The sequence below is a fragment of the Lissotriton helveticus genome, chromosome 2_1 (genome assembly GCF_964261635.1).
Source record: "Lissotriton helveticus chromosome 2_1, aLisHel1.1, whole genome shotgun sequence".
NCBI lineage: Eukaryota > Metazoa > Chordata > Amphibia > Caudata > Salamandridae > Lissotriton > Lissotriton helveticus.
Genome location: NC_136059.1, coordinates 838025005 through 838049743, shown reverse-complemented (window position 1 = coordinate 838049743; position 24739 = coordinate 838025005). Strand labels below are relative to the sequence as shown.

General features: G+C 42.5%; 1 long non-coding RNA gene across 1 annotated transcript in view; it reads left to right on the top strand.

Moving 5' to 3' along the window:
* Window positions 1–24739, top strand: part of LOC144819521 (uncharacterized) — a 260179-nt gene that overhangs the window by 212653 nt on the left and 22787 nt on the right. Inside the window, exon 3 of the long non-coding RNA XR_013607422.1 lies at window positions 963–1004. This is a non-coding gene — a long non-coding RNA (uncharacterized LOC144819521). The remainder of the gene's footprint in view (window positions 1–962; window positions 1005–24739) is intronic.

Below are 24739 nucleotides of genomic sequence, written 5' to 3'. Positions count from 1 at the left end.
CTGTGCCAGTCCTCGTCTCTGTTTCCCAACCGCAAAATGATCGCTATTCCATCCGCTGTGTAGATTACAGCTTACACACTCTGACGGATATCACTGTCATTTATTTTGTAGATAAGGAGGATCCACTGACCTGGGCAATTTGACAGACACAGATGTCATTAGTCCTTTTTCAAATTTGTCAATAAAGTTCCTTTTTTCAACACTGCGCAAACACAGACAGCATTGCATGCCCCATCCAGAGTTTGACTCAGGCGTACGTGCGTACGCTCTGACATCACCACCCCGGGTCGAAGTTGCTGCGGGCCCAATGCGGCTCCCTTCGGTACTGATAGCCGCCCGTCAAGGACTCCATTATCCTCGGGTCCTGAATGTCGGGTGTTCCATGTGCCATACACGTGTCTGGCTTTGGCATAGTATTTACTTGAACGAGGCCCATGGCTCTCAAGGTAAGGTCACGTTGTTCTTTTTCCTACTGAGGGTTCTTTTCACTATCTAGTGTGTGACTACAAGCCACTGCCCCCCGCTAGGATCAATGATATGAGGGATTCCTACATTACATGTAGGCCCGTTTTTTCTTCATACCTCTAGCTACACGTTCATGTGCCGTTAATTTTAAAGTCAAGTTCACGTAGTCTCTTTTATTAATCACATATACTGAAAATGCCTAAGTTGGCATGCAGGAATCAAGCGATTATGTCATTATGATACCGGCATCATTTGTCTGTTAACCTGAGTATTTGCCAGGTCACCTTTGATTCAATCACAGTGAGTGCTAGAAATCCACGCACTTCTAATCACTATTATCACCATTGGTTAAGACTGTAGTACTTATGGCCGCTCAAAGAACAGCACATAAGTCAGTATGAATGTAGTCTCTCGCACCACGACCCTGCAATTTCTCAAATGGTACAAAGTCTATATTGTTGTCATGTTTGACTCTCTTCATGTTTTTTGTTTTGCAGATTCACGTTGCTTTCAGGAATGCTGAAGGCCTCATGGTAACCGTAAGTTGTGCAGTTTTTGTATGTCACAGGTTAAGGTACACCTTAGCGTGTGTATACCGCTGTGACATTTGGTCCTGAAGAAAGCCTCGCTACGGGCTTTTAGGAGGCTGAAACATGGAGACCACTTTTTACTACCACTTGGGGATATTTCTGGTCAATTTAACCAGTTCCATACAACCTCCTCACACATTTCTTAACCTTACCTTACCTCTCCACCAATCACTTCTTTTGGGCAGATAAAGGCAATTTTATCTTATTGCGCTATCACTTTTTGCACCTCCAAAAAATCAAAAACCCGCTCCTCTGTAAGCAGGCGTTGCAGCACACCAGAGAGGCACTCAGCCTCTCTGGTAGGAACCCAATGATGAAGCATTTCATCAACTAGGTTGGTGAGGGATCACTGACAGAATGTCGAGTAGCAAAATATCGACCTGCCAAAAAATACTATTTCCACTCCAGAGAGTGCAACAGTAGGGAATGTGTTAGATAGCATAGGGGTACACATTACTATTCCCACTCCAGTGAGTGCAACAGTAGGGAAAGCGTTGGATAGCGTAAGGGTAAAAATTACTATTTCCACTCCAGTGAGTGCAATAGTAGGGAAAACGTTGGATAGCGCAGGGGTAAAAAATACTACTTCCACTCCAGTGAGTGCAATAGCAGTGAAAACGTTGGATAGCGTAGGGGTTTAAATTACTATTCTCACTCCAGTGAATGCAACAGTAGGGAAAGCGTTGGATAGCGTAAAAGGTAAAAATTACTATTCCCACTCCAGAGAGTGCAACAGTAGGGAAAGCTTTGGACAGTGGGAGGGTAAAAATTACTATTCCCACTCCAGTGAGTGCAACAGTAGGGAAAGTGTTGGATAGCGTAGGGGTAAAAATTACTATTCCCACTCCAGAGAGTGCAACAGTAGAGAAAGCATTGGATAGCGTAGGTGTAAAAATTACCATTTCCACTCCAGTGAGTGCAATATTAGGGAAAGCGTTGGATAGCGTAGGGGTTTAAATTACTATTCCCAATCCAGTGAGTGCAACAGTAGGGAAAGCTTTGGATAGCGTAGGAGTAAAAATTACTATTCCCACTCCAGAGAGTGCAACAGTAGGGAATGCGTTGGATAGTGGGAGGGTAAAAATTACTATTCCCACTCCAGTGAGTGCAACAGTAGGGAAAGTAAATACTTCATATATAAAAAAAATAACAAATATTATTACCAATTACAAATTATTTTAAATAATTAACATTTTTATCTATTATATTATTTAATCAATTAAAAATACAAATAAACATTATTTTTTATTAATAATTACCTACTAATACAAATTATTTACCAATTAACAATAAATTAATTCACAATTTAAAAATAATTAAAAATTAGATTAAAAAAATATATAATTACTTACAATTAAATTACTTCCCACCCTATTCCCCTATAAACCCACAACCACTACGGAAAATAAATTAATTAAATTAACATATTTATCAATTAATCAATTAGTTAAAATTAGTTAACGATTATATTTTAATTAATTACTAATTAATAATTAATTAACAATTCATTCAAAATAAATAACAATAAATAAATTAACATATTTAATTAATTATAATTAAATTACTTTCCACCCTATTCCCCTATAAACCCACAACCTGCTACAGAACATAAATTCCCAAAAATAACATATTTATCAATGAATCAATTAAAATTAATTACCAATTATATTTTAATTAATTACCAATTAATTAACAATTAATTCAAAATATATACCAATAAATAAATTAACACATTTAATTAATTATAATTAAATTACTTCCCACCCTATTCCCCTATAAACCCACAACCCACTACAGAAAATAAATTACTAACTTTAACATATTTATCAATTAATCAATTAAAAATAATTACCAATTATATTTTAATTATTTACCAATTAATAATTAATTAACAATTAATTCAAAATAAATACCAATAAATAAAATAACATATTTAATTAATTATAATTAAATTACTTCCCACCCTATTCCCCTATAAACCCACAACCCGCTACAGAAATATATTACACAAAAATTAAAAATAATATTAACTTACTTACCTCAAATTCGATTTTTCTGTTGTCTATATTCTGTCCATTCGATATTGTGTCCATTCTATATTTTTGATTCGATATTAATGCTATTCTATTTGATATTTTGGTAGTCTATATTCTGTCTAGTCGATATTATGTCTATTCTACATTTTTTACTCGATATTATTGCTACTCGATATTAAAAACTCAATATTTTGACTGTACACCGTTGGTGAGTGGAGGTTCTTCTAATAAATTAGAGTGACTCCTTTGACAACGCTCTACACCCAGTCACGATTCACTCCTCTGTTGTTTATTTGTTTATTGAAAACCACTTGCCACAACTTACACTCCCCTTTTGATACACATAAATCTCCCCTATGGTACACCCTATGTAGCCCCAAGAGCAGGGTGCTCTGTAATAAAAAGGTAGGACATGTGCTTTCAATGTTCACATGTCCTGGTAGTGATAAACACCCAAATTATGTTTTCACTACCGTGAGGCATAATCTTCTCATGGGCTAGCATTAATATTTCCTTAATACACTTTTAAGATTTAATTCCTGATTAGAAAGTTGTAGCTGCATCATGTTTTGTATCCTTGAAATGGTAATGATAAATCCACTTTACTGGTGAGGTTGGATTTAACACTAATATTTTAGAAACACCACTTTTTCTCTCATAGAGAGAGCTGCTCACCAGCACTGGGTCAACCATTGCAGCTGAGCCACCAGATAGTAGCATTTAAAATACAGGAGAGCTAGCTCCCCCTGCCTTCACCAGTAGTCTCAACATAGGTTAACATAGGTTAACAAAATAATAAAGGCGGCGTGGAAGAACCACTATCTTCGCCAAGGCCACCCTCCAATCACCAACAGAGATCTCCAGAATGATATCTGGGACCGGAGATAATGAATACCTTTACCCAAGTTAATGTCTAGCAGATCTACCAATGTGTGATAGATCTGAATCCCAAGGGAGTGGAACACAGTATCTTTGATGACAGGCGGGGATTGATGGAGGGTGGCAAAGGAAGTGGCCAAGCCGGCTGGAGGAGTAAAATACAGGATTTAGCCCTGTTCACCCAGAGGCTGGAAACACCAATAAACTCAGTAAGTATCTGTGCAATAGAAGACAGATCCACGGAGACATCCTGCACATACAACAGTAAGTCATCGACATACAACAAGATTGTGTGTGTCAGGCCATAGATGGGGATACCCCAATCTATGTGGGTTGGTCGACAAGCGCACAGCTAATTTAACAATTAATTTGAACAAGCTGTTCAGTCTTTAAAGTAGGTGCTCCTAAGGTGTCGTCCTCTGCCCAGGGGACAAGTAGAAATCCTGAAAACAAAGAGCTGTCAATTGAAAATTGATTGCATCCCTTAGGGCACACTTGTGTCGGGGGGGTCATATGCCTCCACAATCTTAAAGAAACTTTCCAACCAATTTGTTCTGATTTTGAAGATGATGTTTTTAATCTAATATAGTCATTAAAGTATGTTTCCCCACATACTTCATGTAATTTAGACAATTAATACTTGTGGTATCAATAATTATTTCCTCCATCTCCAATGCATTTCGGGCTGCTGCCCTTCATCTGGGAGCATCTAAAAAAACGACATAAAAAACACCCATATATCTTCCTCCTGAATCTTAAACGAACATATCAAGATAAATGATGTGAAGGTACAAATCATGTGAAAAAGCAAAGGTAACACAATATGATGGTCCTCTGGTGGTGTCAATGGGTAGGTCAGGGCACGGAAAAAGGCTAAAACGTGATGTTAAGATTACCGCTCGTGTACAGGAAGAAAAAAGCTCTATTGCGGGTAAAACACAAAAAGTGGTATTACGTGGATAAAAGATACCGGGTTAGCATAAAATAAAGTTGTGATTCCTAGGCAGTGGTGTCGGACGAACAATGTGACTGGTTATAAACAAGCGTGAAAAAACGCTACTGAAGTTAAACGTAACAAGTTTGATTTCAGCGTGCTCAACTAAGGTTCGTCAACTTAAACGGCTGTGAGGTAACTTACGTTTAGGAGAAAAGCAGTATCGGACGTGTTCACACTGGTGAAACGGGCACTCGGCAATGAAGTGTGGACTGATGCGGAAGTGTAAATCAAACCCGGTGTTCCGATCACGTGACCGGGTGCATAGAGCTAGAAATGGGGCCGTGCTCAGTGCAATTCAAGTGGTGGTGTATGACAAAGGGGATGTTTGCAATGAATCTAAACATGTCTATGTACTAATCAACGCAAAAGCAAACATTATATAAAGTAAAACATTGCATCAATGGAGGTATGTGAAACATAATGATTGAAACAAACACTACTGGGTGCTAAATACTACAATAAGGAGACAGTCCAGAACTAATAACCCAGGTGGTTCAATAAAGTTATTATAGGTAGCAGGAATATTCAATCCGTTCATTTAATCCATATGGTTTCATGGACTGAAGTCTATAAATCCAGTAGTTTTCTCTTTGGAGTAAGAATTTGTTGTTGTCACGTCCCTCAACTTTGTTTCTGACTTCAAGAATCATGTATTTGAGTTGTGAAACAGAATGATTCATTTCATTAAAATGGTTTGCTACAGTCTATTTTTCACTCTTAGTGCGAATGTTGGATTTGTGTTCATTTAAACGTAGCTTGATTTTCCGCTCAGTTTTTCCAATATATGTTTTTCCACATGGACATTTTAAAAGATAAACAACGTTACTGGTGTCACAAGTGGCTGTGACATGTAAAGAAATTTCATGACCTTTCATCGGATGTGTTACTTTGTTACCCAAGTTTATGTTATGGCAATTATTGCAATTGTTGCAAGGTCTCATGCCGCGTGATGGTGTACTGATGGTTTTGGATTTTTTTAAGGATCTCTCCCAAGTTTTTTCCCCTTGTATAAGCAAACAACGGTTGGAATTTGAACATGTCTTTAAAATCCGTTTCCAATTGTAATAACGGCCAGTGTTTTAGTACTATGTTTCTGAATGTCGTGCTTACGTTAGAAAATTTTGAGACAACAACCATGCGGTCACTTTTGGATTTTAACCTTGGTTTAAGCAGAATGTCTTGACGATTAAGTGATTTAATTTGGTTTTTGGCAGTTTCCAATATCTGGTTGGGGTATCCTCTTTGACGAAATCTATCCGTCATTTCATTGATTCGAATTTCAGCCATAGAGGGATCCGATGTAATGCGTTTAACTCTGAGTAGATGAGACTTAGGTAGATGTTTTTTGAAAGATGCTTGATGAAAACTAGTATAATGTAAAGTATTGTTTCGATCCGTGGATTTGCGAAATATGTCGGTGTTGATTTGGTTATCCTTGAGTGTGATCCTAACATCTAAAAAGGTGATGGATTCTGCATCGATGTTCCATGTGAATCTAATACGATCGTTAATGGTGTTCAAAGTGGTAAGAGCCTTTACCAAGCTTTCTCTGGTGTCCTTCCAAAGAATGAACAGGTCATCGATGTAGCGTACATAAATTTTGAGATTTCTATTCCAATTAGGATTTGACCATATGTTAGTGTGTTCGAATTCACCCATGTAAATGTTCGCGTAGACTGGAGCTGCGCAATTGCCCATACTGGTGCCTACTAGTTGTAAATACCAATTGTCTTGATGTTTAAAGTAACTCTGGTATAACGTGAATGTCACTAATTCCATCAGGAAAACTTTGGTTGGTTCATCCAAGTCTAATTTCAGAATGGCTTGTTCCATGGCCTCAATGCCTCCTGAATGTGGAATTGATGTATACAATGCACTGACATCGGCAGTGCACAACCACAATGTTTCATTGGGGTGAATTTCAAGATTTTGTAATTTGCATAAAAAGTCTGTGGTATCTCGAATGTAGCTCGCCAATGATTGAACTATTGGTTGTAATTTACGATCCAAGTATTGTCCCACTGGCTCGTGAATGCTTCCACGAGTGGAGACAATTGGACGAATCGGTGGGTTAGTCAAATTTTTTGTATTTTTGGCATGGCGTGTATTGATGGACTTCTCGGGTGAGATAATACAAGGACATTTTTTGTTCTTTGATCAATGATACCTTGTGTATAAGCTTTATCGACAATATCTTTCTACACTGTGGCAAATTGTTGAGTGGGATTTCCTGGCAATTTCATGTAGATTGTTTCATCTGAAACGTGTTCATTCAGTTTTTGGTTGTACATAGAAGAATTCATAATAACTATTGCGCCGCCTTTGTCAGCTTTCATGCATATAATTTTGTCATTGTTAGTAATGGATTTCAATCGATCTTGACCCTTTTGGGTAATGTTTTTGTGTGTGACTTTTTTGTAGTCGATAGTAGCCAGGTTCTTTTTAACAAGCTGTTTGAATAAGTCAATGGTTTTGTGACTTACAGGAGCCTGAAATATGCTAGGAACTTTTAAACCCATTAATGGGTCGTCTTCTTTTTCGCCTTGAGGGCTCATGATGTTATCGAAGAAATGTCTGAGTCTTAATTTCCTGGTCAGCTTGAACATGCTAATTTCCAATTCCAATAAATTAGATTTGGTGGCAGGTACAAAGGAAGTACCTTTTTGTAAAAGCTTGATTTCTTGGTTCGTGAACGTGTAGTCTGAGATGTTAATTACCAATTGGTTGTCATTGTCCATTTCTTTTTCTTTTCCTTCGGTAGGGTCACGCTTCTTGTCTGTGGTGCGCTTTTTTGTTTTGCCCCGCCTGGGTCGTCTTGTTTTCCTACCTGTTCTAAAAAAGGAATTTCAATGGCACCTGTTGAGGTGCTTGGTGTCTGTTCTTGTGTTCTTTCAGTTTGCCGTGGTCCCTGTGGGCGACCACTTTGTTGTCCAGACTTACGTTGATGCTCTGTACTGTCGCTTTCTGAAGAAGACGTATCCGTATTTTGGGTGTATGGGCGGAATCTTTGCCTTTGGGCATATACCTCCGCCCAGGTGTATACCTCATCCAGTTTGTAGTCGAGCGTGTCACGCCTGAATTTTCTAGTTTTTCGATCATTGATCTCATTATGGTGTTTCTCTAGTTGCTGTTTGATGTCTGCAATAAAGCCATCCCATTCTTCTGTTGGCATGTTTTTGGTGACCTCTTCAGTGGTTTCTGCTATTTCTTTTTCTATTTCAATTATGATCTTAGATAACTCCTCAACTATTAAAAGAATCAAATCAAGACTACATTAGTTAAGGATAGTGTGCCACTTATCTTGAAATGGCTTGGAGTTTTTACAGAGTGATGGTTTGAGGGCAATTCGTAGGCCCCTGGGAATGCGTAGAGTCTTGTGATATTTAACCAATGTCGCAGCATGTAGTGTTTGGTTTATTTTCCGCTTTGATAAGTATAACAGTTGTTTTGCGTTCTGTTCTTTGCTCCTTGTTGTAGAAGATTGTGTAATGTCGTCCTGTATTAAGGCGTAGATCCTATTGGCTTCTTCGGTGCCAAATGCAAATGTATCTGCTCTGGCTTCTGTATAAGCATGGGCGGATTTTGCGGATCCACGATTCGCGGATTTGCGTATTCACGGATCGTGGATCCGCAAAATCCGCGGATTTTGCGGATTTGCGTATCCGCGGATTTGGGGCGGGGCTTCCATGCGAGTGCACATGCCTCTTGTGTGTATAAAAGGTCAGAGACCGATCAGAGCAGCAGATGAAGAGACAGAACCTCCTGGTCACAGGAACAGCACGGGGATTGGGCTCGTGAAAGTCAAGGTTGCAAAGGCCTCTATCCAGCATCACAGCTGATTTTCGACGGTAGATTTGGGAAGAAGGCACATCTGCCCAGCCGTTTCTATTGTAAAAACAAGTGGTATAAAAACAGAGCCTAGTTGCTCTAAGTTTCCATATGCAGGGTAAAATGCGCAATGTGCAAAATACAAAGTGGCTGGTTCGATAATTAGGTAGCGAGAGGTTTCAAAGGTCGTTTCAGGCAGCAGTACTTCTCTGAACCAGTGTCTTGTGTGCCGGCTGCACTGGTGATCTCAGGCCGCCATACACCAACGCAAGGCCCGACTCCCGAACTGCCACAGCGCTGTGCTCCCCTCAATGTCCGATACCAGGCTCACAGTTGGCTAGCTAATATTTCCCCTCCCTGGTGCCAGGTTGCTCTCAGCACTTGCTGGGTATACTTTTCATGCCACCCAGCCGTTGAAATGCTTGTCTCTAGGAGTACTCCCTGACTATGTGTCTCACCATCACCACACATCAAGAGGGCGATAACTGGGAAGGATGGGGAGGTCACCAGACCAGGGAAGCAGGCATTGAGCACTCAAGGGTGTGGGTCAGGAGAAGGAGATGGCCTCTGTGTGCATCTTAAGGAAGAACCAAAGCTAACGGCTGCCATTTTAGGGTAGTGAAGGCCATAGCTCTTCAGCTGTTGCATTTGAGCTTCAACTAGTTCCAGCGACCATGTGTGTGTTACTATGCAACCGCGCCGAAGGGCGCAGGGGTCTCTTGAGTGAGCTGACCAACCATCATAGTGGGTAAATGGCGGGAAGACGGTGCACACCGCGAGTGTGTGGGCGGGGCCAAACGGGCGGGGCTTCCATGCGAGTGCACATGCCTCTTGTGTGTATAAAAGGTCAGAGACCGTTCAGAGCAGTCAAGGATGCAAAGGCCTCTGTCCAGCATCACAGCTGATTTTCGATGGTAGATTTGGGAAGAAGGCACATCTGCCCAGCCTTGCCAACACTCACGATTGTTTTTGGGCTGATGAATGAGTCACTGAATTTAAGCTTCAACTAGGGCACATGCTTTATTGATATCTGTAAGTGCCTCCGGTTGAGGTTTAATTTTTGTGCCAGGACCATCGTGCCAGAATGAACCCTGCCCTTCATATTTATTCACCTTCCTGGCCTGTTGTAACTATTTTACGATGGCGCCGGCAAGCTGCCAGCGCCATCCTAAAATAGTTACTAAATTAGCTTCAACAGGAAGCTCTAATAGATAAAATAAAGCAGGTGCTCGAGCACCTGCTTTATTTTATCTATTAGAGCTTCCTGTTGAAGCTAACTTAGTAACTATTTTAGGATGGCGCTGGCAGCTTGCCGGCGCCATCGTAAAATAGTTACAACAGGCCAGCAAGGCTTGAACTTTTGCCCCGAATCCGCCGCTCGCGGATTTGCGAATTCGCGGTAAATTCGCGGGAGTTCGCGGATCGCGGATTTACCGAAAATTCGCAAAATCCGCGAGCGTAACGGATTTTACGCTCATGCTTACTTCTGTAGAGCGGGCTATATCATCATAATTCATTTTGCAGTTTGTTGGCGTGCTACCTGTCGGGTGGGTAGAAACAATTAGACGTACTATGTGGGTTGGTCGACAAGCGCACAGCTAATTTAACAATTCATTTGAACGAGCTGTTCAGTCTTTGAAGTAGGTGCTCCTAAGGTGTCGTCCTCTGCCCAGGGGATGAGTAGAAATCCTGAAAACAAAGTGCTGTCAATTGAAAATTGATTGCATCCCTTAGGGCACACTTGTGTCGGGGGATCATATGCCTCCACAATCTTAAAGAAACTTTCCAACCAATTTGTTCTGGTTTTGAAGATGATGTTTTTAATCCAATATAGTCATTAAAGTATGTTTCTCCACATACTTCATGTAATTCATACAATTAATACTTGTGGTATCAATAATTATTTCCTCCAGCTCCAATGCATTTTGGGCTGCTGTCCTTCTTCTGGGAGCATCTAAAAAAACGACATAAAAAACACCCATATATCTTCCTCCTGAATCTTAAATGAACATATCAAGATAAATGATGTGAAGGTACAAATCATGTGAAAAAGCAAAGGTAACACAATATTATGGTCCTCTGGTGGTGTCAATGGGTAGGTCAGGGCATGGAAAAAGGCTAAAACGTGCTGTTAAGATTACCGTTCGTGTACGGGAAGAAAAAAGCTCTATTGCGGGTAAAACACAAAAAGTGGTATTACGTGGATAAAAGATATCGCGTTAGCATAAAATAAAGTCGTGATTCCTAGGCAGTGGTGTCGGACGAACAATGTGACTGGTTATAAACAAGCGTGAAAAAACGCTACTGAAGTTAAACGTAACAAGTTTGATTTCAGCGTGCTCAACAAAGGTTCGTCAACTTAAACGGCTGTGAGGTAACTTACGTTTAGGAGAAAAGCAGTATCGGACGTGTTCACGCTGGTGAAACGGGCACTCGGCAATGAAGTGTGGACTGATGCGGAAGTGTAAATCAAACCTGGTGTTCCGATCACGTGACCGGGTGCATAGAGCTAGAAATGGGGCCGTGCTCAGTGCAATTCAAGTGGTGGTGTATGACAAAGGGGATGTTTGCAATGAATATAAACATGTAAATGTACCAATCAACGCAAAAGCGAACATTATATAAAGTAAAACATTGCATCAATGGAGATATATGAAACATAATGATTGAAACAAACACTACTGGGTGCTAAATACTACAATAAGGAGACAGTCCAGAACTAATAACCCAGGTGGTTCAATAAAGTTATTATAGGTAGCAGGAAAATTCAATCCGTTCATTTAATCCATATGGTTTCATGGACTGAAGTCTATAAATCCAGTAGTTTTCTCTTTGGAGAAAGAATTTGTTGTTGTCACGTCCCTCAACTTTGTTTATGACTTCAAGAATCATGTATTTGAGTTGTGAAACAGAATGATTCATTTCATTAAAATGGTTTGCTACAGTCGATTTTTCACTCTTAGTGCGAATGTTGGATTTGTGTTCATTTAAACGTAGCTTGATTTTCCGCTCAGTTTTTCCAATATATGTTTTTCCACATGGACATTTTAAAAGATAAACAACGTTACTGGTGTCACAAGTGGCTGTGACATGTAAAGAAATTTCATGACCTTTCATCGGATGTGTTACTTTGTTACCCAAGTTTATGTTATGGCAATTATTGCAATTGTTGCAAGGTCTCATGCTGCGTGATGGTGTACTGATGGTTTTGGATTTTTTTAAGGATCTCTCCCAAGTTTTTTCCCCTTGTATAAGCAAACAACGGTTGGAATTTGAACATGTCTTTAAAATCCGTTTCCAATTGTAATAACGGCCAGTGTTTTAGTACTATGTTTCTGAATGTCGTGCTTACGTTAGAAAATTTTGAGACAACAACCATGCGGTCACTTTTGGATTTTAACCTTGGTTTAAGCAGAATGTCTTGACGATTAAGTGATTTAATTTGGTTTTTGGCAGTTTCCAATATCTGGTTGGGGTATCCTCTTTGACGAAATCTATCCGTCATTTCATTGATTCGAATTTCAGCCATAGAGGGATCCGATGTAATGCGTTTAACTCTGAGTAGCTGAGACTTAGGTAGATGTTTTTTGAAAGATGCTTGATGAAAACTAGTATAATGTAAAGTATTGTTTCGATCCGTGGATTTGCGAAATATGTCGGTGTTGATTTGGTTATCCTTGAGTGTGAACCTAACATCTAAAAAGGTGATGGATTCTGCATCGATGTTCCATGTGAATCTAATACGATCGTTAATGGTGTTCAAAGTGGTAAGAGCCTTTACCAAGCTTTCTCTGGTGTCCTTCCAAAGAATGAACAGGTCATCGATGTAGCGTACATAAATTTTGAGATTTCTATTTCAATTAGGATTTGACCATATGTTAGTGTGTTCGAATTCACCCATGTAAATGTTCGCGTAGACTGGAGCTGCGCAATTGCCCATACTGGTGCCTACTAGTTGCAAATACCAATTGTCTTGATGTTTAAAGTAACTCTGGTATAACGTGAATGTCACTAATTCCATCAGGAAAACTTTGGTTGGTTCATCCAAGTCTAATTTCAGAATGGCTTGTTCCATGGCCTCAATGCCTCCTGAATATGAAATTGATGTATACAATGCACTGACATCGGCAGTGCACAACCACAATGTTTCATTGGGGTGAATTTCAAGATTTTGTAATTTGCATAAAAAGTCTGTGGTATCTCAAATGTAGCTCGCCAATGATTGAACTATTGGTTGTAATTTACGATCCAAGTATTGTCCCACTGGCTCGTGAATGCTTCCACGAGTGGAGACAATTGGACGAATCGGTGGGTTAGTCAAATTTTGTGTATTTTTGGCATGGCGTGTATTGATGGACTTCTCGGGTGAGATAATACAAGGACATTTTTTGTTCTTTGATCAATGATACCTTGTGTATAAGCTTTATCGACAATATCTTTCTACACTGTGGCAAATTGTTGAGTGGGATTTCCTGGCAATTTCATGTAGATTGTTTCATCTGAAACGTGTTCATTCAGTTTTTGGTTGTACATAGAAGAATTCATAATAACTATTGCGCCGCCTTTGTCAGCTTTCATGCATATCATTTTGTCATTGTTAGTAATGGATTTCAATCGATCTTGACCCTTTTGGGTAATGTTTTTGTGTGTGACTTTTTTGTAGTCGATAGTAGCCAGGTTCCTTTTAACAAGCTGTTTGAATAAGTCAATGGTTTTGTGACTTACAGGAGCCTGAAATATGCTAGGAACTTTTAAACCCATTAATGGGTCGTCTTCTTTTTCGCCTTGAGGGCTCATGATGTTATCGAAGAAATGTCTGAGTCTTAATTTCCTGGTCAGCTTGAACATGCTAATTTCCAATTCCAATAAATTAGATTTGGTGGCAGGTACAAAGGAAGTACCTTTTTGTAAAAGCTTGATTTCTTGGTTCGTGAACGTGTAGTCTGAGATGTTAATTACCAATTGGTTGTCATTGTCTATTTCTTTTTCTTTTCCTTCGGTAGGGCCGCGCTTCTTGTCTGTGGTGCGCTTTTTTGTTTTGCCCCGCCTGGGTCGTCTTGTTTTCCTACCTGTTCTAAAAAAGGAATTTCAATGGCACCTGTTGAGGTGCTTGGTGTCTGTTCTTGTGTTCTTTCAGTTTGCTGTGGTCCCTGTGGGCGACCACTTTGTTGTCAAGTTAAGTCAAGTCAAGTCAAAAGATTTATATAGCGCGCTACATACCCAGAGGGTCTCAAGGCGCTTGTAGAAGGGTGGGGAGTTACTTGTCGAATATCCACGTTTTGAGTTGCTTTCTGAATGCTAGGTGGTTCTGAGTAAGGCGAAGGTGAGTGGGAAGTGAGTTCCAAGTTTTAGCTGCTAGGTAGGAGAAGGATCTACCTCCCATGGTGGTTTTGTTGATGCGAGGTACAGTGGCAAGGGCTTGGTTGGAGGATCGTAGCTGGCGGGGGGGGGTGTAGAAGGATAGTCGTGTGTTGAGGCATTCGGGTCCGATTTCGTAGAGTGCTTTGTGTGCGTGGGTTAGGAGCCGGAAAGTGATTCTCTTATTGACGGGGAGCCAGTGGAGGTTTTTCAGGTGATCAGAGATGTGTTCTTTACGCGGGATGTCTAATATGAGCCTGGCTGAGGCGTTCTGGATGCGTTGTAGTTTTTTCTGGAGTTTTGCGGTGGTGCCGGCGTAGAGGGTGTTTCCGTAGTCCAGTCGGCTCGTGACCAGAGCGTGGGTGACTGTTTTTCTAGTTTCGGTAGGGATCCAGCGAAATGTTTTTTTGAGCATGCGAAGAATGTTGAAGCAAGATGAAGAGATGGCGTTGACTTGTCTGTTCATCGAGAGTGAGGAGTCCAGGATGACGCCCAGGTTCCGTGCGTGGTCCATCGGGATGGGTGCTTTTCCAAGGGCCTCTGGCCACCAAGAGTCGTCCCAGGCGGAGGGGGAGGTACCTAAGATGAGGACTTCTGTTTTGTCTGAGTTCAGTTTCAGGTGGCTGTGCTTCATCCATTCGGCTACTTCTTTCATTCCTTCGTGTAGGTTGGTTTTGGCCGTGTTAGGGTCTCTGGTGAGTGATAGGATCAGTTGAGTGTCGTCGGCGTAGGAGATGATGTTGAGGTTATGTTGGCGTGCGATGGCCGCGAGGGGGCTCATGTAAACGTTGAAGAGGGTGGGACTGAGTGAGGACCCTTGAGGTACGCCGCAGATGACTTCAGTGGCCTCTGACTTGAATGGTGGAAGGCGGACTCTCTGGGTTCTTCCGGAGAGGAACGAGGTGATCCATTCCAGTGCTTTTCCTTGGATTCCGATGTTTTTGAGGCGCTGTAGAAGGGTGCTATGGCAGACTGTGTCGAAGGCTGCGGAGAGGTCGAGGAGGATGAGGGCGACTGTGTCTCCATTGTCCAGTAGAGTTCGAATGTCGTCTGTTGCTGCGATGAGGGCGGTTTCGGTGCTGTGCTTGGCTCGGAAGCCGGATTGTGAGGAGTCGAGGGATTTGTTGTTTTCGAGGAATGCAGCGAGCTGGTTGTTGACAGCTTTCTCGATGACTTTGGCCGGGAATGGAAGGAGTGAGATAGGGCGATAGTTTTTGAGTTCGGTGGGGTCAGCTGTGGGTTTCTTCAGGAGGGCGCTGAGTTCGGCATGTTTCCAGCTTTCCGGGAAGGTTGCGGAGTTGAGGGAGCAGTTGATGACGTCTCGGAGGTGCGGTGCAATAATGGAGTCTGCTTTGTTAAAGATGTGGTGAGGGCAAGGGTCTGTGGGGGATCCTGAGTGGATAGAGTTCATCAGACGGATGGTGTCCTCAGTGGAGAGTGGCTTCCAGTCATTGAGGATGTTCAGGGGGGGTGGGGGTCCTGCAGGGGATTGGGTGGGTTGGTCTTCGGGTTGGTTGTCGAAGCTGTTGTGGATGTCTGCAATTTTGTTGTGGAAGAATGAGGCTAGGGAGTCGCAGAGGGCTTGAGAGGGGGTGATGTCGTTGGAGTTGGCTGAGGGGTTGGTAAATTCCTTGACGATGTTGAATAATTCCTTGCTGTTGTGGGCGTTGTTATCTAGACGGTCCTTGAAGGCTGCTTTCTTGGCATTTCGGATTAGTTGGTGGTGTATGCGGGTGGCGTTTTTGAAGGCGTCCTTGGTGCTGGTGGTTGGGTCTTTTTTCCAGGTCTTCTCGAGGGAGCGACAGAGTTTCTTGGATTTCTTAAGATCATCGTTGAACCAGGAGGCCTTCTTGCTGCCTAGTTTGATTTGTCGTTTTTTCAGTGGTGCTAGGGTGTCGGCGCTGTTGGATAACCATTGAGTGAGGTTGGTGGCTGCTTGGTCTGGGTTTGAGGAGTGGGCGGGGGGCTTTTGAAGAAGCGATGAGGAGATCTGGTCGATGGTGATTTTGTTCCAGTTTCTTTGCAGAGTGGGTTGGGGGTGGTTGTTGGATGTGGGCTTGTTGTAGGTGAAGTGAACGCAGCTGTGGTCAGTCCAAAGGAGAGCTGTGGTGTGGCTGAAGGAAACATGCTTGCTGGAGGTGAAGATAGGGTCGAGTGTGTGACCTGCGATGTGGGTGGGGGTAGTGACAAGTTGTTTAAGTCCGAGGTTTGCGAGGTTGTCCAAAAGGGTGGTGGTGTTGCGGTCGTTGTCCTTTTCAAGGTGAAAGTTGAGGTCTCCCAAAAGGATGTAGTCCTCGGAGGGGAGCGCGTGTGGAGTGATGAAGTCCGTGATGTCTTCACTGAATTGTGCGCGGGGTCCTGGTGGCCTGTAAAGGAGGGTGCCTCTGAGTGTGGTCTTGGGGTCGATGTGGATCTGGAAGTGAAGGTGTTCAGAGTTGGCGAGATTGACGTCTGAGCTGGTTGAGATGCGGATGGATTTCTTATGGACGATAGCGATGCCTCCTCCTGTGTGGCCGGTACGGTCCTTGTGAATGATCTTATAGCCTTCCGGGATGGCAATGGTGATGTCTGGGGCTGAAGAGGTATTCATCCATGTTTCTGTTAGGAAGGCGACGTCCGGCGAGATGGTGTCGAGTAGATTCCAGAGGTCAATGGCGTGTCTGTGGACCGAGCGGGTGTTGAGCAGAAAGCATTGTAGGTGGTTGGGATCGGATATCTGTTGTGTGGTCGTAGATGAGGAGTTGTTCTTGGTGCAGTCGAACTTGCAGGAGTAGCAGGAAAAGGGTCCATGGGTGTGTCCAGGAGCGGCTTGGACGCAGATGGGGGAGCGGCCAGGGTTAAGGGCTAGGAGGGTGGTGGCATCGTAAGTAATGCGGGAGGGGTGGGCATTACGAGGACCAGGGGCTCTGGCGCTGGGCGCGGGCCAGGCGCGGACGGGCGTAGACGGGCTTACCTTTGGCGCACCTTCGGCGCGACTGGGGCGCGATCGCTGCGTGTGAACGCTGCGCGCAAAAGCCACTGTCATAAGTGGATAGTTGAAGGGGAGGGGCGAGGCAGGCTCAGCTGGGAGGCGGGAGCGTGATTGGAGGGACGGGCTAGGACGTCACAGGAAGCAAATGGCTGCAACAACAACAAACACTTAACGCAGGGAGAGGTTGGGGCGAGCAGTGGGACGCAATGATCAAAATATATATTTTATAAAAGAGATGGCTGACATAGAGTAGCGCTATGAGCACAGCACATTAAGAGTGACAGGCGGCGCTATGAAATTGGGCACAGAGCAAACACAGAGCAGCAATCACAAAGCAGCAAAGCAGCGCTGAGGACAGAGCGAGTCAAATGCACAATGCGGCGCTATGGTAGTCCAGCTGAAGAATGCAGATATTACAAGCAGCGTGGGAGAAGCGCTACGATACCCAGCAGGAGAACAGAGGGGAGCAACCGGATCTGCACGAGTCAGGACGGTCACAGCTCTCGGGGGGGGGAGGGGTCGGTCTAATCTATCTGTGGGAGGCAGGCTCAGCTGGGAGGCGGGAGCGTGATTGGAGGGACGGGCTAGGACGTCACAGGAAGCAAATGGCTGCAACAACAACAAACACTTAACGCAGGGAGAGGTTGGGGCGAGCAGTGGGGCGCAATGATCAAAATATATATTTTATAAAAGAGATGGCTGACATAGAGTAGCGCTATGAGCACAGCACATTAAGAGTGACAGGCGGCGCTATGAAATTGGGCACAGAGCAAACACAGAGCAGCAATCACAAAGCAGCAAAGCAGCGCTGAGGACAGAGCGAGTCAAATGCACAATGCGGCGCTATGGTAGTCCAGCTGAAGAATGCAGATATTACAAGCAGCGTGGGAGAAGCGCTACGATACCCAGCAGGAGAACAGAGGGGAGCAAACGGATCTGCACGAGTCAGGACGGTCAGGACGGTTTAGTATATGGTTTGAGTGGCCACCCGCCCTCATCCATAACTGTGCACTTTTGTATGTTTAAACTGTGCTTTTGATTTAACGCTTGTGCCCCTTTATTCATAAAGAATACTGGGGATTGTTTTTAGTAATAAATACATATATTTTTATAATATATACTTGTGTGGTGTCCTTTCATTTGATATTACAGGATTGTATGTGGTAAAACAGCTCGCTTAACACGACCTCTTAAGTTAAGCCTTTAGGCTGCTTAGTCCATGCTACCCCTAGGATAGCTTGTCTAACAAGGTTGACTTACAACCTGACACCATAAGGGATTGTTTGGTCTGATAATAGGTGGTTCCAGAATTGGAAACATCACCTATCAGGCCAACTTACGTTGATGCTCTGTACTGTCGCTTTCTGAAGAAGACGTATCCGTATTTTGGGTGTATGGGCGGAATCTTTGCCTTTGGGCATATACCTCCGCCCAGGTGTATACCTCATCCAGTTTGTAGTCGAGCGTGTCACGCCTGAATTTTCTAATTTTTCGATCATTGATCTCATTATGGTGTTTCTCTAGTTGCTGTTTGATGTCTGCAATAAAGCCATCCCATTCTTCTGTTGGCATGTTTTTGGTGACCTCCTCAGTGGTTTCTGCTATTTCTTTTTCTATTTCAATTATGATCTTAGATAACTCCTCAACTATTAAAAGAATCAAATCAAGACTACATTTGTTAAGGATAGTGTGCCACTTATCTTGAAATGGCTTGGAGTTTTTACAGAGTGATGGTTTGAGGGCAATTCGTAGGCCCCTGGGAATGCGTAGAGTCTTGTGATATTTAACCAATGTCGCAGCATGTAGTGTTTGGTTTAGTTTCCGCTTTGATAAGTATAACAGTTGTTTTGCGTTCTGTTCTTTGCTCCTTGTTGTAGAAGATTGTGTAATGTCGTCCTGTATTAAGGCGTAGATCCTATTGGCTTCTTCGGTGCCAAATGCAAATGTATCTGCTCTGGCTTCTGTAGGGCGGGCTATATCATCATAATTCATTTTGCAGTTTGTTGGCGTGCTACCTGTCGGTGGGTAGAAACAATTAGACGTACTATGTGGGTTGGTCGACAAGCGCACAGCTAATTTAACAATTCATTTGAACGAGATGTTCAGTCTTTGAAGTAGGTGCTCCTAAGGTGTCGTCCTCTGCCCAGGGGACGAGTAGAAATCCTGAAAACAAAGTGCTGTCAATTGAAAATTGATTGCATCCCTTAGGGCACACTTGTGTCGGGGGATCATATGCCTCCACAATCTTAAAGAAACTTTCCAACCAATTTGTTCTGGTTTTGAAGATGATGTTTTTAATCCAATATAGTCATTAAAGTATGTTTCTCCACATACTTCATGTAATTCATGCAATTAATACTTGTGGTATCAATAATTATTTCCTCCAGCTCCAATGCATTTGGGCTGCTGTCCTTCGTCTGGGAGCATCTAAAAAAACGACATAAAAAACACCCATATATCTTCCTCCTGAATCTTAAACGAACATATCAAGATAAATGATGTGAAGGTACAAATCATGTGAAAAAGCAAAGGTAACACAATATTATGGTCCTCTGGTGGTGTCAATGGGTAGGTCAGGGCACGGAAAAAGGCTAAAACGTGCTGTTAAGATTACCGTTCGTGTATGGGAAGAAAAAAGCTCTATTGCGGGTAAAACACAAAAAGTGGTATTAAGAGGATAAAAGATATCGCGTTAGCATAAAATAAAGTCGTGATTCCTAGGCAGTGGTGTCGGACGAACAATGTGACTGGTTATAAACAAGCGTGAAAAAACGCTACTGAAGTTAAACGTAACAAGTTTGATTTCAGCGTGCTCAACTAAGGTTCGTCAACTTAAACGGCTGTGAGGTAACTTACGTTTAGGAGAAAAGCAGTATCGGACGTGTTCACGCTGGTGAAACGGGCACTCGGCAATGAAGTGTGGACTGATGCGGAAGTGTAAATCAAACCCGGTGTTCCGATCACGTGACCGGGTGCATAGAGCTAGAAATTGGGCCGTGCTCAGTGCAATTCAAGTGGTGGTGTATGACAAAGGGGATGTTTGCAATGAATATAAACATGTAAAGGTACCAATCAACGCAAAAGCGAACATTATATAAAGTAAAACATTGCATCAATGGAGATATATGAAACATAATGATTGAAACAAACACTACTGGGTGCTAAGTACTACAATAAGGAGACAGTCCAGAACTAATAACCCAGGTGGTTCAATAAAGTTATTATAGGTAGCAGGAAAATTCAATCCGTTCATTTAATACATATGGGGCCAGATGTAGGTCGGTCGGTAACGGCCGAAAATCGGTATTTTCGGCCGTTACCGACCGGTATTTCAGAAATGGTATGTAGGGCCCTTAATTTTACAGAATCGGTAAATTTACCGATCAGTAAATTTACAGATTCTGTAAAATACCGAATCGGTATTTTTACCGATTTGGTAAATTTGAGATGTAGGTGGGACTCTTCTGAGTCCCACAAGCCCTACAAAATCGGAATTTTACCATCAAATCCAATTTGATGGTAAAATACCGATTCCGGTGTGCATGCACATGTGTGCATGCACACCTGTGCCATATGACAGGCAGACCTGCCCTTGGGGCATGTATGCCTGCCACATGGCACCCGAGCCTGTTTTGGGGGGCCAGAGGGTGTCAAAGTGACACCCCCTGCACCCTTGAGAAATTCGGTATTTACCGATTCTGTAATTACAGAATCGGTATTGCCCATTGATTCCTATGGGCTTCACAGCCCATAGGAATCAATAGGAAATACCGATTCGGTATTTCCAGATTCGGTAAATACCGAATCTTAAAGATTCGGTATTTACACATCTGGAAATACCTACATCTCCCCCCTTCATATTTACCACTTCTTAAATACCGAATCGGTAAAATTCGGTATTTAAGAAGTGGTAAATAAGAATTACCTACATCGGGCCCATGGTTTCATGGACTGAAGTCTATAAATCCAGTAGTTTTCTCTTTGGAGAAAGAATTTGTTGTTGTCACGTCCCTCAACTTTGTTTATGACCTCAAGAATCATGTATTTGAGTTGTGAAACAGAATGATTCATTTCATTAAAATGGTTTGCTACAGTCGATTTTTCACTCTTAGTGCGAATGTTGGATCTGTGTTCATTTAAACGTAGCTTGATTTTCCACTCAATTTTTCCAATATAAGTTTTTCCACATGGACATTTTAAAAGATTAACAACGTTACTGGTGTCACAAGTGGCTGTGACATGTAAAGAAATTTCATGACCTTTCATCGGATGTGTTACTTTGTTACCCAAGATTATGTTGTGGCAATTATTGCAATTGTTGCAAGGTCTCATGCCGCGTGATGGTGTACTGATGGTTTTGGATTTTTTAAGGATCTCTCCCAAGTTTTTTCCCCTTGTATAAGCAAAAAACGGTTGGGATTTGAACATGTCTTTAAAATCCGTTTCCAATTGTAATAACAGCCAGTGTTTTAGTACTATGTTTCTGAATGTCGTGCTTACAGTAGAAAATTTTGAGACAACAACCATGACACCACCAGAGGACCATCATATTGTGTTACCTTTGCTTTTTCACATGATTTGTACCTTCACATCATTTATCTTGATATTTTCGTTTAAGATTCAGGAGGAAGATATATGGGTGTTTTTTATGTCGTTTTTTTAGATGCTCCCAGACGAAGGGCAGCAGCCCGAAATGCATTGGAGCTGGAGGAAATAATTATTGATACCACAAGTATTAATTGTATGAATTACATGAAGTATGTGGAGAAACATACTTTAATGACTATATTGGATTAAAAACATCATCTTCAAAACCAGAATAAATTGGTTGGAAAGTTTCTTTAAGATTGTGGAGGCATATGACCCCCCGACACAAGTGTGCTGTAAGGGATGCAATCAATTTTCAATTGACAGCACTTTGTTTTCAGGATACCCCAATCTACCCACACGCCTCCAAGGGTTCCAAGGCGAGGGCGAATAGCAGTAGGGACAACGGGCAGCCTTGCCTAGTGCCCCTGAAGACAGGCTATAGCACATTTTAAACCAAGCTGTCGGAGCAGTGTATAGGATACAAATCCTTTGATGACACCTAGGGCCTATACCCCAACAACACAACACACTTTGCATATAAACCCAGTTAAGGGATTCAAAAGCATTTTCCAGGTCCAGAGCAATACTTGCTGTGGCAGGGAAGGAAAAGGCTGATTCCCCTTTAACATGCCATAAACTATGAAGATTATGCAAGGTGTTACGACCTGGAACTAAGTTTGCCTCGTCCTCATGTACGAGTGAAGGCAGATGTGGAAAGAGGCTGAGTAGCCAGAATTTTTTCCAAGATCTTATAATCTGTATTGAAGATGGAAAGTGGATGATAGGAGCCAGGGCCCCTTGAGTCTTTATGTGTTTTCATAAGGTGGTATTAAGAGTGGGTTAGGAGACAAAGGGAGAAATCCAGCACCATAACAGTCCTGAAACAAAGATTACAACATGGGCACTAGTACCGTAGTGAAGTAAATATAATATTCAGCAGGAAAGTCGTCGGAGCCCGGCACTTTGCCACGTGGCAAGTCCTTCAACAAGAGCTAATGTCAAGGCTAGAGGTGGGTGCATCCAAGGCTACCCAATTCATGGGAGAAAGCAGACACAAGGGAACCTCAGTATAGAAGGCCTAAAGGGAGGCAGGAGAAACTAGGGGTGGGGCACATGGAGTGCCTGATAATAACACAACACTGAGTGTGAGCAACTTCTCCGGACTGAAGATGAATAAGTAGTAGAGTAGGTTCAGTGTAACAGGTCGATACTAGTTGCACCAGAGGGTGACTGGAATTCTCGCCTTCATTAAGCATTCTTGCGTCATTCTCAGCATGATTATCACAGCAAAGTGTTTGAAGTTTATCAAAGAGGGCAGCCCATACCACTTTTAGGGCATCAAATTTCCCCAAGTCAGCCACCTCTGCCTGATCAGCCACATCCATGGCTGCCTCAGCCTCCTAAACTTCTCGTACCAAAATCCATGCACACTGACTGGAATTTTGAGACAAATCCCTCCGGTAACTACCTTAAAGGCATCCCAGCATAGTGGGTGATAGCCGCCAGGTAGGAATCGAAGAGGGAGGGCCCCCCCAAGGTAACTCCAACATTATTGATTTATGGTCAGAGAGCAGCCAGGTTGACAACTGAGAAGGGCAAAACCATATGGATAGATACAGAACAACATAATGTTCAAGACAGGAGTGAAGTTAATGAACTGGTGAATAAAATGAAAAATTGGGGCCGTCCGGTATTTTATGCATCAAGTGTCATCCAGACACAAGTGGGAGAGCCCCTGCGGAAATGAACATCCTTTAGCACATGGGAGATTGAGGCAGTGGTGGGGTAAACAGGACCAAGAGGCATTGAGGATCCTATTAAAATCTCCACCAATGATCCAAGGAGCAGCCGGCCAGTCTGCCCTGGCAGAGGTAACTAGGGGCCAAAGCTGAAGCTCACTGCGCAAAATTATGTTGTTTATTATCGTTTGGTCTGCTACTGCTTTGTCAGGATAAAATTAATAATGACAGCCTGACAAGGATTTTGACATTGCAACATGAGTGAAGATTTTTTTTATGAACAATATCACTCCTTAGTTTAATTATATCAGCATTTTGCTGACACTGCTGAGGTCGTCCTGTGCCAGAATTTCAAGAACTATTCCTGAAGTCCAAAGCAGGTTCCCAGATTAAACATATCCATAATAATAATTGCAGCACATGTATGTTTCACAAGAATCTTACTGCTTAAATATTGAGATACCATTCAAGTATTTCTCCTGTCTATCTTTGGGCATACAAAATAAGGGGAATGCATAATGGGAGCCACTTCCTGCTTAATCCATTGTTCAAGGAATTGCACTAGGTCCACTCCCACTGCAGACTCCAGGGGCCCAAAAGCAGTAAAGTTGTTGCGGAATTAGCGGCCCTCTGAGTTATCCAGCTTCCATTTAGCGACTTGCAGTCTTTCTGCAATTCTTAATCCTTTCAACTACAGCACGAGCAGCCGCTGCAGCTCCCCTATTGTTTGCATATTTGGAGTGATATTATCAGACAGTTTGTGTTGGTTTTCACGAGTAATCATCAGATTGTTGGTAAACAATTTGAACTTAGCTTCAAATAACACACAGAACTCAGGAAAGGCAGCCAAAATGTTGTCCAATTTATGAAGGGCAGGTAGCTAAAACAGCTGAATCCATCCTTGGCAGGGGTGCCGAGTTCCAAGTCATCTAAATGGGGTGCTCCCAGCCTCCCCAATTGTGGAAGATGTAGGCCCACAGTTCGTGATGTGGTCATTTAGGCCCTAGCAACAACACCACCATTTGACATGCTCATGTTTAAAGCTGACATATTTCAAGAACATATACACATGACATGCATTTGCTTGCATGCCTGTATGGGATAATTTTCTCTAAAATGGCTTTATGACATTTACATCTTTTCTTAGGCATATTATCAGAGTTTCGAACATTCTGTATGAGGGGTCAGTTCACTATGCAAAATATTGATGTTTTTTATCGTCCACTCAGCGACAGCTTTGCAAAGATAGATACAAAAATGGTGGGCTAACAGGGGCTTTGTTGTGA